Source organism: Rousettus aegyptiacus, unplaced genomic scaffold (genome assembly GCF_014176215.1).
Source record: "Rousettus aegyptiacus isolate mRouAeg1 unplaced genomic scaffold, mRouAeg1.p scaffold_m13_p_2, whole genome shotgun sequence".
In the NCBI taxonomy this organism is placed as follows: Eukaryota; Metazoa; Chordata; class Mammalia; order Chiroptera; family Pteropodidae; genus Rousettus; species Rousettus aegyptiacus.
Genome location: NW_023416295.1, coordinates 118,596,220 through 118,614,174, shown reverse-complemented (window position 1 = coordinate 118,614,174; position 17,955 = coordinate 118,596,220).

Below are 17,955 nucleotides of genomic sequence, written 5' to 3'. Positions count from 1 at the left end.
TATTTATTTTCCATGCTTATATCGCCCTAACTTTGTTCTTTTATTTTTAATTTAAAAGCAACTGATAGTGATGCTTGATTCTAGAAAGTTTGTGACTACCCCAGATCCTTTTTATTCCATTGGTCTTCTTCCCTTTACAGAATTGATACTTCACGAAAATTATTCCAAGACCATTATTCACTGAAAAATTTTAATTCTACAGCAAGACTTTTTACCCCAAACTAGGAATGAAAATCATAAATAAAACACAAATTTTTTTTTCCTGCATTGGTATTGTTGATGTCAAAACATAAAAATTGAGTATATATGGAAACTGACTTAATGCTACATCCTTATATATTAAAGCCTACATCAGCAATGTATTTCCAGGAAAAGAATATCATATATTATTTTAAATTAGTGCTGTTAATTTGAATTATAATGGTTTCGTTAGTATTTAATTTGTAAATTTGCTCTTGTTTTTCATTTGGATAGGAGCCCTGAGCACATATTTCTTTTACATTCACATAAAATATGTGCATTGTTTTTACATTATAATAAAATAATGTCAGGTGACAGGGAGGGGAGTGTCTGTGAGCATGCCTTTCCCTTTAAAATGAGAATATACATTATTCAAGTTATAGAAGCACTGCATTAAACAAACAAAACTATCGGGAACTCAAAAATCCTAGTCTTTAAATCAGCACAGACTGCGAATGAAGGTTTAATGTTGTCGAGGCAAAATGGGCAAAATAAGGACAATGTAGTGAGTTTTGAATCATACTAAATAATACTACATTGAAAGGAATGCCCATTAGCTGATGAAGGATTAAAATTGTCCTGTAAAATGTTGGTGATAACACATGGTAGGCTTATTTAATGCTTTTATTTGACGAGATATTACTGTGAAATTCTACCGATTCGTGTTCCAAAGCCACGAGCCCCTGCTTGTCTCGGTTCCGTGTGACCCACTGGACTCTGATCTCTCTCTAGTGTTCTGGCACTGGCACCGCTCACTCAATTCATCAGAACTTTTGACTTGGGGTGGCTGCCTTAGCCACACAGGAGCTTGTAAACCAATCATCAATCACGAGAGAGGAGGTTCCTTATTTGTAATTGGGACTAGCAGTCTGTCAGTTGATAGAAATAAAATAGATTAAAATGGGGATACTTGAAGTATGAGACATAATACCGTAATTATCTTTTCCCATGTGATACAATGTATGTTAATTCACCAATATTTTAATGTGGAGTCACAAAAGTATGGGTGTACAAATTACATCCAACTTCAAATTCTTTAAAGTGGAGCAGGAATTTAAAAGCATTTGCCATCAACCTGAGTGGAGAATCATGTCTAATTTTTACCCAGTTTTTTAGTAGTTTTGTCTCTTACATCTATTTCAGCAGGATTTTTTTAATGGCTTAGCTTTATTAATAGTTTCTAAGTCATCAAGTTTTTTTTCACATAATACTGCCTTTTTATATCTATATTTTATTAGTGTATATAATATTTAAAATACATAATTGCAAAACAATACATAATTTTGATAACCAAGCACAGTTGGATTAAAGGGCTTTGGGAACCAGCCCAATTGACTCATGATAAGCAAACAGCTCAACTGGTAAGTAGTATGAAGACATAGTGAAAAGCAGACTCTTTAAGCAGTTAGTGTTGTTTATAGCCATGCTATACTAAATAAGCCTGATCTGTGAAGCTAAGCAGGGTGGACCTGGTTAGTACTCAGATGGAAGACCACCTAGGAAGACCAGGTGTTGTAAGTGTAAAAAATAAAAAAAAGTAAGAGATTTTAAAAATTTGAAAAAAAAAAAAAAAAAGGAATTGTAAGACAAAGTCCTTGCAATATGTGAGGTCGACCGAGGATTGCCTTTCCTAAAAAAAAAAAAAAAAAGCAGTAAGTGTCAGTCATCATGTTTTACAGACAGGAGAGCATAATCTACTTTGGCAACCTGGTTAACTATGCCAGTTAAAAAAAAACTTCTACTGCACAATATAATTTGTGTGAAAAAAATTTAAGTACGAGATGCTATGGAAGCCCAAAGGAGGGAGCAACTAAGTGCCTTTGACTCTAGATCTTTTTAACCCTTGATTAAAGAACTGAAACCAAAAATAAGCTTAAAAATTTTTATTTCAACATCTTCACTAATCAAGTAGTAGAGAGTTGTTCCAACTCAAAAGATTAATCTAGATCTCTATTTCGCCCTTAAATTTGGAGTATAATATATACTAATTTGCTCTTATTGTTTTGAAGGATCAATAATTGATATGTCAATTGTTGTTTTTAATTATCTGATGTCCTGTGTTGTGAAGAGTTAGAATTCCCAGCAAAAGTTTTTCATTCTTGCAGAAAGGGCAAATTCTGTGCTTTAGTCGCACAAGTCTCACTGTGAATGTTTTCTTCTGCAGAGTATTTAGTTACCTCTCTTCTTTTGACCCAACTGGGGCACTGATCAAGTCTTATTCACCTTATTCCCTCTTTCTGGCTCCAGTCAGTGCTGGTCTCCCACCTTATCAGAACTCTTGAGCAATGTGGCGTTTAAGAATACCCTGTCTTGGATCATTCACTGACCATTTCACGTATTTATGTCTTTTCTCCCGAAGGCTGACTGTGAGCCTCTTGGCAGAAGACTAAATCTTCCAGGTCTCTTTTCTGTTCACAGCATCTTTACATCACAGGTACAAATAATTCCTTGTTGAGTTAAATTGAAACAACAGGCTGCCAGAAGAAGAGTATAGGTTTATTTAATAAAATGACCAGATCTTCTGAGCAATTATTAGATATTTATTCTATAATAAAAGCTGTGAGGAATAGGTGTAAACCTTCACCTCCAGTCACAACCCAAAAAACCATTTCCTCAATAGGAACACAAGAGGAGTTAGTGAAATTTAAGGCAAATTTACAGAAATAGAAAATCAGGTGGTTCATTTATCTACCGTCCTAATGAAGCGCTAAAAAAATGTTGCGTACTACTACTGCATAAACAAATGTAAGGAAGTCTGTGGCATGCTTGCTTTTATTTGGTTAGAACAATGCCTGGCGCATAAATAACTTATTTATCATAAAAATATTTCATATTATTATTATCATCACCACCGCAACCATAATGGGAGCATTTGAACACGAGTTGATTATTTGTTTTTACTCAAAAGCAAGAGTAGTTGAACTTGAATTTGGGATTTCTAACAATAAAAAGTCTAAATAAAAATTTCATAATGAAAAGTTTTCTCTGCAAATCTTCCTCCATCTGTTTCACTTGTTTGCTAAAACAAAAAAGATTTTCCTTTAAGAATTCCCTTTGCTTCCTCTTCTTTTTTTCAGAAGCAATTTTCTTGTAGTAGGAATGTGGTATAATGTAGTCTTATGTATATTTACGATGCAAACTCCAGGACTCAAACTTTCTGATAAAAAAAATTCATTGCTTTCCTTCTCTCTGTCACTGTTTAAAATCTTATTTCTTGAGATATTTCTTAGACTACCCTCTTTTTAATATTTAGATATTCTGGCTCGAGGTTCCTAGGCATGCTAATACCCAAGGAAGACATTTTTTTCTTTCTGTTTCCCTCGTTCCAGGTCACAGGTATCAGAAACCAGCATGTGAATTTTATTTCCTATTTCAGACCAAAGCTGTGTGTTTTGTCCCTCTGGATAAGAGTACACCTGGGGAAAACATTAGTGTTAGCCTTTGGAGGAAGTGCACCATTGAACCTGCTGCGGTAAGAAGGTCACATGAAGAGAATCATATATTAACGTACAAGAGGTGGGTTCCCCACTCTCCCACCACCTCCACCACTGCTGTTGAGTCCTTTTCGTGCTACTAGTGTACAGAACCCTTCTCTAATGGGGAGAACTTATTGACAATTTATGCTATTGGAAAGGGATACCTATAGGTGAACACAGAGGATGCTCCCAACTGCAACCAGAAATATAACTAACGAGGCTCTCAGACACAGGAGAGAAGGGGGGATCATTTGAAGATGAAAAAGGTGGTTCGAAGGCTTGATTCTTTTTCACCAAACTTCCCAGTGCTGACCCAGAGGTGCTCAGGCCTCTATGGATGTTGACTCCTGCAATATTGTGATTTATAAGAAAAATATATGCTTTGTTCATTCAGAAGACCAAAAGATATTCCATATATATATATTTGGTCTTAGGAACATAGCTCTTAAAACCTTCAAAATTTCCTGTGATAAAAGTGGGAAGGGGTCTTTTGTTACATTAATGAGGCAACTTTTGGAAAGACCTTAGGGAGGGGCTAGGGACTGAAGATTGAATTTCAACTGCCAGTGGCCAATGATTTAATCAATCATGCCAATGTAATATCATCTACCCCTCATTCCTTTATTTTCTTGCAGTTTCATCATTGTTGCTGGTTGGATACTGAAACTGAGTTAGTGTGTCGAGTGTTTATTAGGTGTGTTTCCTTAAGAGGGAGGTAAGAAGGAAAGGAGGTAGGATTTGGGCAGAAAGGGAAGTTGAGCTGTGATGCAGCCTGAAGACAGCCTTGGTTGATACTCTGGGAAGCTCAGGATCTAAAATAGCTGATGACAGTGTCCTGCATCAGGCAGAAAAGGTCAGGCCTTTATACTCCTGCTCTTATCAGTCATTGGATGTGGGTCATCTCACGAAGGTGGTAACCTTATGTGAAGCAGTTCTCTGCAGCAGGGCAATCCCTTAAGAAAATGACAGCTAACTATTCTCTGCCGACAGCATTCTCAGCTGCTGGGGCAACGAGTCCATCGTTGGCAAGAGATCTGGGGGTGCATCCCATGTCCACCCCAATAGTTATACATTAAATGTTCTGTCTTGTTTTTAAACACTTCTCTTTTGATTGTCAAAGGTCTTTTCTTTTTTTGAAAGTTAAAAAATAAACATTTGTATCCTCTTTCTCTTTATATTCATGCCATAAAAAAATTTTAAGGCAGTATAGATATCTCTCAATGATCAGAAGAAAGGTCTCTATAAGGATGTGCTTAAAAAGGCAAAAGTTGACCAAAGATCAGTATTTCAAAATAGAATAGAGAAACATGCTCTTTTATAGTCAGAATGATTTGCCTTAATTTGATTCCAAGTTTCTTTTATTTTGTTTACTTGCTTGTTTGCTATTTTTAAGGCCTTGATTTGGCTTAATTTTCATTCTGTACTATTAAAGAGTACAGGTTTTGTGAGTTTACCCTACAAACTATGATAGAGAGATTTTTATTCTAGATAAAAACCTGTCTCTCCAAAAAAGAACTTCAAATCTTCATTTTAAAAGAGTTGCCTAACCCCAGTGCCAGACATGACCTGATTCGTGAGCAGACTCGATGTAAGTTTTAATTCCAGATGTCCTGTTTGGTAGCTAAAAGAAGAGACCAGCCAGTTGAATTACATTTTTATATTTTCTATTCATACTGAGTACTTTGAGTCTAATAGCAGAGCATAAAACCCCAACTCAGCTGAAATATGAACTACCATTTGTTATTATAAATGCTATGTGTCATCATTACCAGCTTCATATTTCAAGAGGACAGCTAGTACTTGCAAGGTCAATGACGGTTTTATAGAAAAAAACCCAAATGTAAGGACTACAGAGATCAAAGATTTGGGACAATCCTATAGAGAAAGATTACGATATGCTAACTCATTCATTCCGGAAACTGGGGGTTTTTTGTTTGTTTGTTTATTTTTTAGTACCTATGATGAAGAGATGGGAGGAAATTGAAAAGAATGATTTAGTAAAGGCTACAAACATGAGGCTGTACTCTCCAATGCAAGTCAAACATTCCAAAAGAGAGGTTGCTAAGAAATAAACCAAATTGTTATCGCTGAATATCCACTCCCTGTTGGTGAATTCATTTTGAGAAAGCTTGATGCTAATACAGAATGATTCAATTATACAGCAGGACAGTAATGATCTCACGGACTGATGAAAACAAATCAAGATCAGCTCAGTGGTACCAAGGAATAGATGTGAACACGCTGTGCTAGGCTTTTAGTGACCTTGGTGTATGCATTAATGAAAGAGGGATACCAAATGTCAAAGCTTTTTGATTTTCAAAACTAAACAGAAATTGGAATTATGAAATCTGGTATATCTCTCTCTCTCTTTTTTTTTTTTTTTTTTTTTTTGGCTTCAGGGGAAAAATGGGTTTATTTTGAGAAATCGTCCAAATCAAGGATAAATCAGTGCAGACGGTGCTGGTATCTCCTTCAGAGTTCTTGATCCTGGCCAGGAATGAAATAAAATGATGCAGGCATTTGGGAGCAATGTAGGGAGACGTAGGGTGTTTCCAATTATTTCAACTTTCAGGCTGCCCACCCCACATAGTTACCTTCATTTTGAACTCATGAATTGAAGCTGTTGGGGAATATTGTGGAAGGGAATGAGTGACTAGTCTAGAAACATGAAAACCACTGCCAGGACCTAGGGGGAAAAAAATGTAGTAAGCTAAGCTTTGTTTTAAGCTCCTGAACTTTCTCTACTGAACATTTTCTTGCCTCAATAATATCTGGTCCCTTCTTTCAGGCTTCATTAGCATTTGTGTTCCTTCTTTGGGCCTCCCTTCTTCTTGTTATCAAACTGTATGCTCTGTTTTGCTAGGAAGTTGGAGGGACACACATACACAACAGTCTGTTTTGTTGATGACAGTGATATTTTACTCAGAACATGGAAAATTGAGTTATTCCCAACTCATGTCAGAGATTCAGCAGTCCCAAACCCAGGTGGGCCTACTCTGGATTATGGCTACTTTATTATTGGTCCCACATCACACCTAGGATATGTGAGTTTATGGTGGAAGGTAAGTGAGTTCTTGCATTTCTATGCTAATGGGCAAATGCCTCCCTTATTGCAGGTAGCTCCTCCCACACAGCAACATCATTCCCACAGTTCCTTTTGCAGCCTCATTTCCAATTATCTTAAAGTGAATTTGGATGCCCCGTTTTAGCATCTAACTGAATCCCAGCCCCAGCATGTACGCCATACATTTCCGGCAATGGGATAGACACTTACTTGCTGAGTATCTAGGAACTGTGAAGTTAAGTTACGTGATCCTTTGTTTTCTACAGCCCCCCATTCATCACTCTCCACTGTTATGGCAACACCAGAATCAGTTCTTACTTCTCTCTCTCTCTATCATCAGGAAAAGAAGTCTAAAATGGATAATTTGAAATTAAATGTAAATTCAATCAGTGCTGTCTTTCTAAGACATCTTTCTGTTTTAAAGGTGAAAGCTCTGTTGCTTCTTAAGGAATCACATATAACTGCATGCAGGAGAGTGAATGTATGTGTGAGTGTGTGTGTGTGTGTTTGTGTGTGTGTGTATGCACAGAGAGTGTGTGGAGGGGGAAAAGGCTGCAGATGGAATACCTTCTGTACAGATGTAGATGTGAACAAAACCAACTCCATCTCTGTGTCCCGGATTTCATTTCATTTTCAAGTTTCATACTGTGACCTCTGACCAGTCTCATTGTCCTTAGCAAGCATATCAAAGCTTCCTAGATGATGATTTTCTGTGTTCCTTAAAATGTAGCCATAAATATTTTTGTTAGCAACAGCAAGAATGGCATGACAACCAAGATAAATGTCAAACTGGTGATAGTATAGAATAGAAGCAATCATCTGTCATGAGACCACCAGGAGGATAACCCCTGGCACTGCTCCATTCTTTGTCATGATAATCATTAGTACCCGAGTTATACTATTAAAAAGAAAGTATTGCAAAGGGTTTGTCAGCAGAGCATAATTTGTGTAAAACCTCTGGACCATTTGTCTGCTCTGGCCCTATCTTCCATAAGAGATGACTCTATAATAAATTATTTTGTAGTCTCTGGAGTTGCCAACTTCATCTTTTGTTCTGGAGGTACCTTCTCATTATGGTGGCCATTACACCTTTGCCCCACTGTAGAATACCTTCCCGAAGCCTAAGTAAATCTTAGAGATAGTCCAACTTACCCCAGAAACAGAACATTCACCTGTGAGTGAATGACAATGTAGGTGTATGTTTACTGACAACAAATATGATGCTCCTTTGCTGTTTTTCTCCTAGACATTGGTTGCTGTTTAACATATTATATATTTTACCTGTTTATTTACTTTATTATTCTATCCCTACTAGAATATATTCCCATCGCCTAGACCAGTCGCTGGTGCATGGTAGATACTGAATTAAAACTTTTGAATGAATTATTTATATAAATACTACACTTTTGTATATACTTTTGTCAGTTATACGTGTCGCAATTATATTTCCCTACCCTGCACTTATCTTTTCATTGTTTCTAAGATGTTTTTGGTGAATAGTTCTTAATTTTAATGTAGTCGTAATTAATTATTTTCCTTTATGGTTATTGCTATTTATATCTAGTTAATAATCACTTTCCTCTTCTAAAGCTATGAAGATACTTTATTATGTTACTCTTTAAAGTGTTGTTATTTTTCCAACTGTAGGTCTTTAATTTTGTTTACGATGAGGTAGGGGTTTAATTTTCTTTTTTACACATAAGGATAACTGGTTGTTTCCACATCATTTATTGACTATTTCAGCCATTCCCACCGATTTGCAGTGCTCCTTGCCACATATCAAGCATCCATCCATACTCGCGGCTTTTCTTTGGTATTCTATTTTGTCCTATTAGTGTAAGTATCATCTCCACCCTTTTATATTACGTACTGCTACTTGATAGAACACGTTTCACTTTATTGTTCTTGTTCATGAGGTCATCACAGTTTTAGCCCTCTGCATTTTATATAAATATAATATTAGCTTATAAATTTTCCCAAATACACATATACACAAACAACTGTTGAGAGGTTTATTAGAATTACATTGAATAAATTAAAGATGGGATGAAATCTTAATAATATTGAGTTCTTTCAGTCTGCGAACATGGCATAGGTCTCATTTTATTTAGATCTTCTTTAATGTCCTTCATTCAAAATTTATCATTTTCCCTTTGAAGGTATGCATACTTTGAGCTGGGTTTATTCCTGGGCATTTTATAGTGTTGATGTTTTTGAAAATTTTAATTTTTGTTTTTATCATCAATTATAAGTTATTGCTAATATGTAAAACTACAATTTTATTTTGCATGTTGTATATACAGCAACATTTTAAAACTCTACTATACTATTAATCCTAATAATTTATAAGTAGATACTTTGGTATTTTTAAGGTGCATAGTCATATCTGTGAAAATTACCATTTTGTATATTCTCTTCTGATCTCCTCACCATTTATATATATTTTTCTTTACTTTGATATTAAAGACTTTCACTACAATGTTGGATAGAAGTAGTGATAATGAGCAACTCTGGTGATTCATTCCTAATAGCAAAACAAAGCTTTTAGCATGCTGCTATTAATTATGGTGTGTAGAGTGGGGGCTTTTTTTTTTTTTCAGATACTGTCAGCGATAAACAGAGCACTCTTATTTTTAAATTGCTAAGAATCATTATAAAATTATGCTAAATTTTATTAAAGCTTTTTCTGCTTTTTGATACCATGAATTACATTTTTTTATATTGCTGGGTTTGATGTGCAAATATTTTGTTTAGGAGTTTGCATACATTTTCATTAGTGAAATCTATATTTTCTTCTTATATTCTACACTTATTTTAATATTGTTTGTTCTATTTCTAAGAAAAATGTTATGGAATTTTGAGAGGAATTTCTTTAAATCTATTGATGGCTTTGGGTAGTATTGACATTTTCACAATATTCTTCTGATCCATGAACACAGGATATCTTTCCATTTATTTGTATTTTCTTGAATTGCTTTAATCAATATCTTATAATTTTCAGTGCGTAGATCTTTCCCTTTCTTTTGTTAAATTATTCTTAGGTATTTTGTTGTTTTTGAGGCTATTATAAATGAGATTATTTCTTTTTTGGATAGTTCATTGTACAGAAACATAACAACTGGGTATGCCTTCTTCAATGATTTCTGTGATAGTTATGTCTTCTTGAATCTGTTTTGATGAGTTCTACTTTTATCTGGTGATTTATCAATTTTGCCATAACTATATTAAATCAAATTTATTATCTCTAAAATGTCTGAGGCATCTATAGTGATGTCTATACTTTCACTTCTGATATTGGTTAATAGCACTCTCTTAATTTCTTAATCATTTCACTATGGTTTGTAATCTAAAATTATTTTCAGAAAATCAGTTTGAGCTTTGTTGATTCTTTTGTATGTCTATTTTCAATCTCATAAATCTCAGAATCATTTCTGCTCTTCGTTTTATTCCTGCTTCGTTCTTTATTTGGGCTTGTTTTGATCTTTTTATTTTATTTTATTTTTTTACCTTTTTCAGAAGTATGTTTAGCTCATTATCAGACTATTTTCTTTTCTAATATTTGCATATAAGAATGAATTTCCATCTTGTACTACTTTGACTACATCTCACAGTTTTTGATATTTGGTATTTTTATTATTTAGTTAAAAATATTTTCTAATTTCCATTATGATTTCATTTAAACAATATGGATGTTTTATAAACATATATTTTAAATTTTCAAACTAGAGGGATGTTTTAGTTTTCTTCTTTGTTTTCATTTCTAACTAAATTGCAATGTGGTCAAAGAATATATACTGTATAATTTCAATCCTTTGAAATTTGATAGGTCAGTAATTAATTCTATAAAATTTTCTGTGCCCTTAAAAAGAATATATATTCAGCAGATATTGATGCTGTGTTCTATACATGCCTATTAGGTGACATAGGTTAATAGTATTGTTTAAATCTTCTATTCGTATGCTAAATTCTTGTCCCTGTATTGGACAAATAACTAAAAGAAGTATGCTTAAAAGCTCCCACTACAGTTATTAATTTGTTATTTTTATTAGGTATATCAAGTTTTGATTTATGAATTTTGTTAATTTGCATACAAATTTTAAAAAGCAGTATTGCTTGTACATTATTATCATACTCTCTTGTCTTGAAATTCATTCTTTGTAATATTAATTTGTTAGGCTGGCTTTTTTTAGGAACAGAGAACTTTAGTATTTATATGGCATATATATTTTCAATTCTTTTACTTTTAACCTTTTCATGTCCTTGTATTTTGTATATATCTCTAGTAAGCGGCATTTAAGTGGAATTTTTTTTCAGGCTATTTAGAGCATTTACTGGTAAATTTAGTTTTTATCTATTTTAATTATTTTTAAAAAAATTTGTTCTGCTTATGTTTTCTCTCTGTATTGCCTTCTTTGGACTTATTTTTTCTTCTACAAGTTGTAATGTTATCTACTTTATTTCTATTCATTTAGTTGTTACTCTAGATTTGTCACATGTATACTTTAATCTCTAAATATAGAAAGCTAATCAATATCTTCACTTTTGTCATTGACCTTAAAACACTTTAACTCTAGTTAGCCCCCACATGATTTTATTTGTTTTTTAAATGTATTTTAATACTAAACTTTTATTAACCCCCAAACACATTATTATTGTTGCTTATAACATTCAATGGCCATTTAGATTTACCCCTAACACTTTCTTTGCAATTCCTTTCTTCTTGTATCTCAGACCTCTTCTCCGGGATTATTTTCTTTCTGCCTAAAATATTCTTTGAGAATTTACTTTTGAGAGGGTCTAATGGTCACACACTCCTTTAGTTTCTGTTTTTATTTTTCCTTCATTCTTGAAAGACCATTTTGCTGTGTTTAGAATCTGTTGGCAATTATTCCCCCTCCCCCAACACATTTAATAGATCATTTTCGTCTCTGGCTCTTGGTACTACTTTTGAGAAGACTATCAGTATAACTGATACTGTTATGAAGGCAATTTCGTTAAAAAAAAAATCCTCTGCTTTAATGCTTACTTTGCTTGGTTTTCTGCGATTTTACTACAGTGTGTTTAGATGTGAATTTCTTTTTATTTATCCCACTCAGGAATTTCTGGGCTTCTAGAATAGGTTGATTAATGGCTTCTATCTCTAGAAGAATTTCAACCATAATTTATTCAAATATGCCTCTGTCTCCTCTATCCTCCAGAACTTCACCTAAATATATATTTAACTTTTTCACTTTGTTTTCCATGACTCTTAACCTGTCTTCTATATTTTTCATCTTTTACTATCTCTGATCTGCATTTTGGACTACTTCTGACCTATTTTCTAGTTCACTAATTTTCTCCTTAACTGTACCTAATCTGTTGTTAAACATACCCACTATTTTTTTTTCAAATCTATTAGACAACTTTTTATAATTATCTGTTTCTTTGCAGATAATTTTATTTTCCATTTCTTTAAATGTGGGAGACACAGTTGTCTGATAATCTATTTTGCTTTATCTTTATACTAAATGTGTAGTAGTTTGAGATCTAAGTTTTACAAAGAGATGGATAATTTCTGGGTATCCACTTATTTTCCTATTCTATCCAGGCAGTAAAAGCTACAGCTCATTTTCTTCTGTTTAAGAAAATGTCCTCAAGAGGAAAGGAGACTTTAACCATAATTTACCATTCTGAGTTGTTTCTTGTACTTCAATTTTTATCTAATAATTATTTATATCTTTGTCATTATCTTAAGGTTTATAAAAATCTCACTCAGAATTTTTAGTTGTTCTCAACAGAACAGTTGGCATGAATAACCTAGTCCTACATATTACCAAAATACACATGCTTGTGCCTGCACACATACGAAAAACAGGCTTATTGAGAATTTGCAACTTATTGGGCCTGAATGTGTGTATGGTTGCTCCTTCAGTGAAGTCTTGGCTAGATTCCATAACTTTTCAGTCACTTTCAATTTCTAGAAAAATCTTATCTTTGTATTTAAGATATAATCCTTAATTCTTCGTTGAAACCTTGGTTTCTTCCCTTCTCCCTGGTTGCTTAGAGTGAGGATTGGAGAGCATGGTAGAATGGTTAGATTCTAAGACATCTCTTTCCCCTTCTTCTCTCAGGTACTAATTCCTCCAGTGTTGGTGATAGACAGGAAGGAATGGGCAGAGTCCTCCTCATCTAAATGTGAACTAGACTCTGTCTTTGCTCTGGCTCAGTCTGGTTTAACCTGATATTGGGGACCTTTTATGGATGTGGACAGCTCCTCACAGGCTGTGAGTGTGATTTCCATATCGTGATTGTTAGCTTCACCTGGACACTTTCCATTGTCAAGAGCCTCCTCCATCAAGTACAAGTGTCTCTTTTGGTCTCTGTTGTACGTATTCCTAATGCCCTTTCAAAGTTGAACACCTCATTTCTTGACCCTCAAGTCTCCCTCAAGGCTCCTGTCTCATAATGATCATGCTCTTCTATGTGGAGCCAAGAAAATTACCAGAATCATTTGTGCTCTACAAAGCACCTGGAAAATAGGAATGGGTAGAAGCTGGACCACTCTTCTTTCCAAGTATCTTACACTCGAGCTCAGATGGTATGGTGAAGGCATCCTACTTTCAGAATTTTCCAAATCAAATGTACCTCCAAACCTCAATGGACATATGGAAAGCAAATTCTCTTTCCCCCATAGATGGAAAGAATTGCTAAAATCATACCAAAATATTCCTAGATTCTCAGAGCTCCAAATGCCTTCCCAATAACTTCCTCACCATGTTCTGCTCTTATATAGGGTACGTGTACAAGAGTCTGTCCTGGACCTGCATCCAGCTGAAGAGTAAGATGCTGGTACCCTGCTTTGCAGGAACCTCTAATATTTAGGGATGCTTCTTTTGGAGTTCCCCTCACTGGGGTTTAGATAGGAGAAAATAACCTCCTCCTCTCCATGTAAGAGAGGAAGAAGGATCCTCTTGCCTTTCCTCATACTTTTATATGAACTGTGGGTGAAGAGAGAGTGACATTGCATAGGTGCTGTACTGGTTCTTTCCAGCAAGGCTGCAGGAGGAAGGCTAGCCTCAGAAGCCGCAGCTGGCCTCATTCTCCATTATGGGAAAACAGGAAGGATTTAACTCACCATCTAGTTCATAATACACATATTTTTAATGAGTATACCTCCAGATGTCAACAGTTGCTCTTCTCTTCTAGGGTATTGAGCTCTTGGAGGATATAAAAATATTTCATCTCTTTTTTTCTTTTTCTTCATCTACATTTCTTAATTTTCCCTAATGAGCACATATTCATTGTATAACAAGAATAAAAATTTCTCTGCATGCTCCACCTTTTATTAATAGACCATTGCAAGACCCCTTTAAAAATATTCATTAAATTATTACTGGTTACATTTTAATTTGCTGGCAACTTGCTTTAATTCTCAGACATGGAAAATAATTTCTTACTTTTTGAAACTTTTTAAAATACATTTGAATTTCAAACTCTGCCACCACATTTTGTTTTGACTCTCAATTCATACTTAAATAAAAGTAATTTTTGTTTCAAAGCTGTAAAGGAAACGGGAAACTGAAAATTAAATTAAATGTTATACTTAATCTCTGGCTTAGCATGAAAATACCTGCTCTAAAGAAGAGAATGGTGTAAAATAATTGTTCTGACAGGAAAAATAGAGATTCTAAGAGAAAATCTAAAATATGCATGTGTAGGCTTCTTCTATGGTGGCAAGCTCAGCCTTCGCCTCTCCCCTTGTGGAAAGAAACTCACTGGCATTCAAACGAAGTACTTCTTTGATTGAATTGAATAAATTCTTTGGTCAGTGAAGGAAACAGAGAACTTGGAAATGGTTCTTGACCAGCCTGGTATTTTTCCATTTTGTCTCTGGCTAGCTATGTGTTCCTTTCAATTGCACTTGTTTGTCCCAGTACATTAAGTTCATTGAGCAAGCACTTTGGATTTTCAGATAAAAATCCTTGATTAAATATCATTTGAACGTTTCTCATTCTGGCATCATGACCTAAACAAGGCAAAGAGTTTTAATTTTTATTAAACATATATTTATTAGTCATATTCTCTGTGTCCTGGTCTTTGCTAGACATAATTAAAGACTGGGGCATGAGAGAAGCACCCCTGAGTTGTGCTGAGTGTAAAGCAATAAAAATGATAACCTTGTGTGTCTCATGTACATTGATCTCATTTGGATATTCCTTACAGAATGTGGTCTCTTCTCTCTAGGAAGTGAGTTTAGAGCAGAGGATAAGAATTCCACATATTAAACAATGAAAAGGCAAGATAAGGAAATTATCAGTGCTGGATAGTTTAGTGTAGCTAATTGATAGAGGAGTTCAAGTATGAAAGCATCTGTGAGCAGCATGATGGAGAGTGGTTACTGTGGACTGAGGACATCAGATGAGCTAGAAGAATGAATGTGTCTTGGGTAGACCGAGTCAGGCAAAGATTTTCTATGTGTGGAAAGTAACAGGAAAAAATGTACAGAGTAGGGAAAGAGTGAGTCCACAGCCTGACCAGAACAGAGGGAATGGTTGACAAAAGAAGAGTTTGCAATTAGTTGTGGTATAATACACACACACACACACACACACACACACACACACATATATGTATATGTGCATATATATATAAAAGGAAGTAATGATATTTTAAAATACTTGTTAATTTCATATGTAGGCAAAATCACAGCATTTTAACCAAAAAGATGTGCCAAACATTAATTATCTTCTCTGCTATTAAATCATTTATGGAAGGTATGAAGAAAGAAAATAGCACATATACAAGCTCTATATATATTGTTCCACTTAATTTATGTAACAATTTTGTGAAGTAGGAATTGCATTTGGTAAAAGAGACAGGAAAAATAGCAGCTGAAATAAGGAAGGGGTTTATTTTTTTCTTACATTAAAAAACTCCAAAGAGAGTCCAGCTCCATGGCCGTCAGAGACCTAGGCTTCTTTTCTCAGTCTGTTCATCAGACTTAGTGAATGGTTTCTAGTCTAAAGATTGCCTCATGGTTACAAAATGGCCACTATAGCTTTCACCATCACATCCATATTCTAGGTGGGAGGAGGAAAAAAGGAAGGTGAAACACAGGACCTACCTCCTAGCTGAGCAAATTTTCTTTAAAGAGATTTCAAAAATCCCTGTTCAGTAATTTCTGAACTGTAATCTTACCCCTATTTGCAAGGTAGGATCAGAAATATACTATTAGCTGATCATATTCTGCCTCCAATAATACAGAGTTTCTATTAGTAAGGAAGAGGGGGGAAATATGTATTGGCCAGGCTGCTAGCAGTCTCTGTCAGTAATCTTACTGCCATTTTATAGCTGAGGGAACCAACTCCAGAGTGTTAAGTTAACTACCCCGGTCACACAGCCATGTCCTAAGCCCGATTCTTTCTACCCTCTGTGCAGTGTTTGTGCCTGAAAATTTAGTTTTGGTATCCCTAACACTGGTCTCAGACTTTTTCATGTTTATATTGAACAATTATTCTCTTAGAACTTATCACTTTCCAACTGCAAGGAGATGCATTAGTATTATTAAGAGGACAGGGAACGTAAATAGGACAATTTCTTACATGTATTCAATTGGGTCACTCTTGCTGCAGTGGAGATTTGTGAAGGTAGAGTTTGTGGAAGTCTTCGAAGCGAAGCTTCTATACAGACACCATGTCTGCCATCGTATACGTGTCATTTCAGTTCTATTGATCTGGTCTCTCCTTTCATCCCCTCCCATGTAACATTTATCCATGTGTCGTTTTGCCCCAAACATTTACATTTCTGCCTCTTCTAGTTCTGACACCCAGTTGCAAACTCCATTCTCAAGAGAAATAGTGAGCAAAAACATGTACAGGGAAGCATTTTATTCAGCCTCAATCTTCAATCTATGAATTATTTTTAGACATTTACTCTAAACATCACTATGCCATATACTTCTGAGTTTATTATGAAACATAAGGTACAATCATAATTGACCTCAGGAGTAAACAATCTAGTTGGGAAAATGAAATGCATTCACATTAAATGGTAGTGCAAGGCAGTCTATAAGTACGGGTTGAAAGAGAGATAGAAGGTGGATGTTCTAAGTGTTGGGAAAAAGGAAAAATCCTTTTGGCTAAGGATATAAGACAGAATTGCTTTTATCTCTGTAAAACCTAGAGAAATGGAAAGGTGAAAGGTTGAAAGAGGCTTCTTTAGGTGGGGAGACACTGGATGTGTTCAAGAGATGGGAGTGGATGTGTTCAAGAGATGGGAGTGGATGTGTTCAAGAGATGGGAGTGGATGTGTCCGGCTAAGATATTTGGTTAGGATGGGAAAGGGGGGAGCAGTGAGGCTAGGGAAGTAGTTTGTGGTCAGATGACGGAGAGCCTTCAATGCCAGGCTAAGGAGTGTGGATTGGATATGCATTTGGATTTTATATAAATTGCATATAGGATTTAGAACAGTACTTAAGAAAAAATTCTGAGTTGAAAGGATTAACTCGAAGCCTATGTAAACTGTTCTGTACAAACAATTTTTCTTACCCCGAAGTTCTTTTTCTGATCTGTATTTAGCTGGTACAGGCCCCCGGCCTCTCTTGCCTCTCCTGCAGCCTCTTTCGCATTTGATCTACCCCTCCATCAGCTCTTTAACAAAAATGAGAGAAAATGTTACCAATACCAATTCATTTCATGAGTTGGGTTTTTCTCAATTTCATTAAAAGGTTTAGAGAAAAAAATATTTGAAAGCAATCTCTTGAATATGGCTTTAGATTATTAAATGACTGTGCCTAGAAAAACAAACAAACAAAAACCAGCCACTTTCAGAGCAATGTAGGTAGAGGCTGTCCACATATTGGCACTAGGGGAGATACTGTAGCTCTTTTCTTCTAAGCCTGACTTCCTGTCACTGATGTTTGCAAATGAGGTAGCTTGCAAAATGATAGGGGTTGTCTTGGTTCTGTCCAGTCCTAGGAAGAGAATTTGGTGAGAAAATTAGTAGTAGTTTCTTTCCCCACCAGGCAAATTCCCTCAAGCAATCTAATAACATTATCTTATTTAGAGTCATTGAGGATATTTTTGGTTCACTAATAACAGAACCTAACTCAAATAGGTTAAGCAAGAAAGGTGTTAATTAGTTCACAGAAAAGAATGAAACTTATTAATTCACAGGGGTTATAATGGACTAAATGTT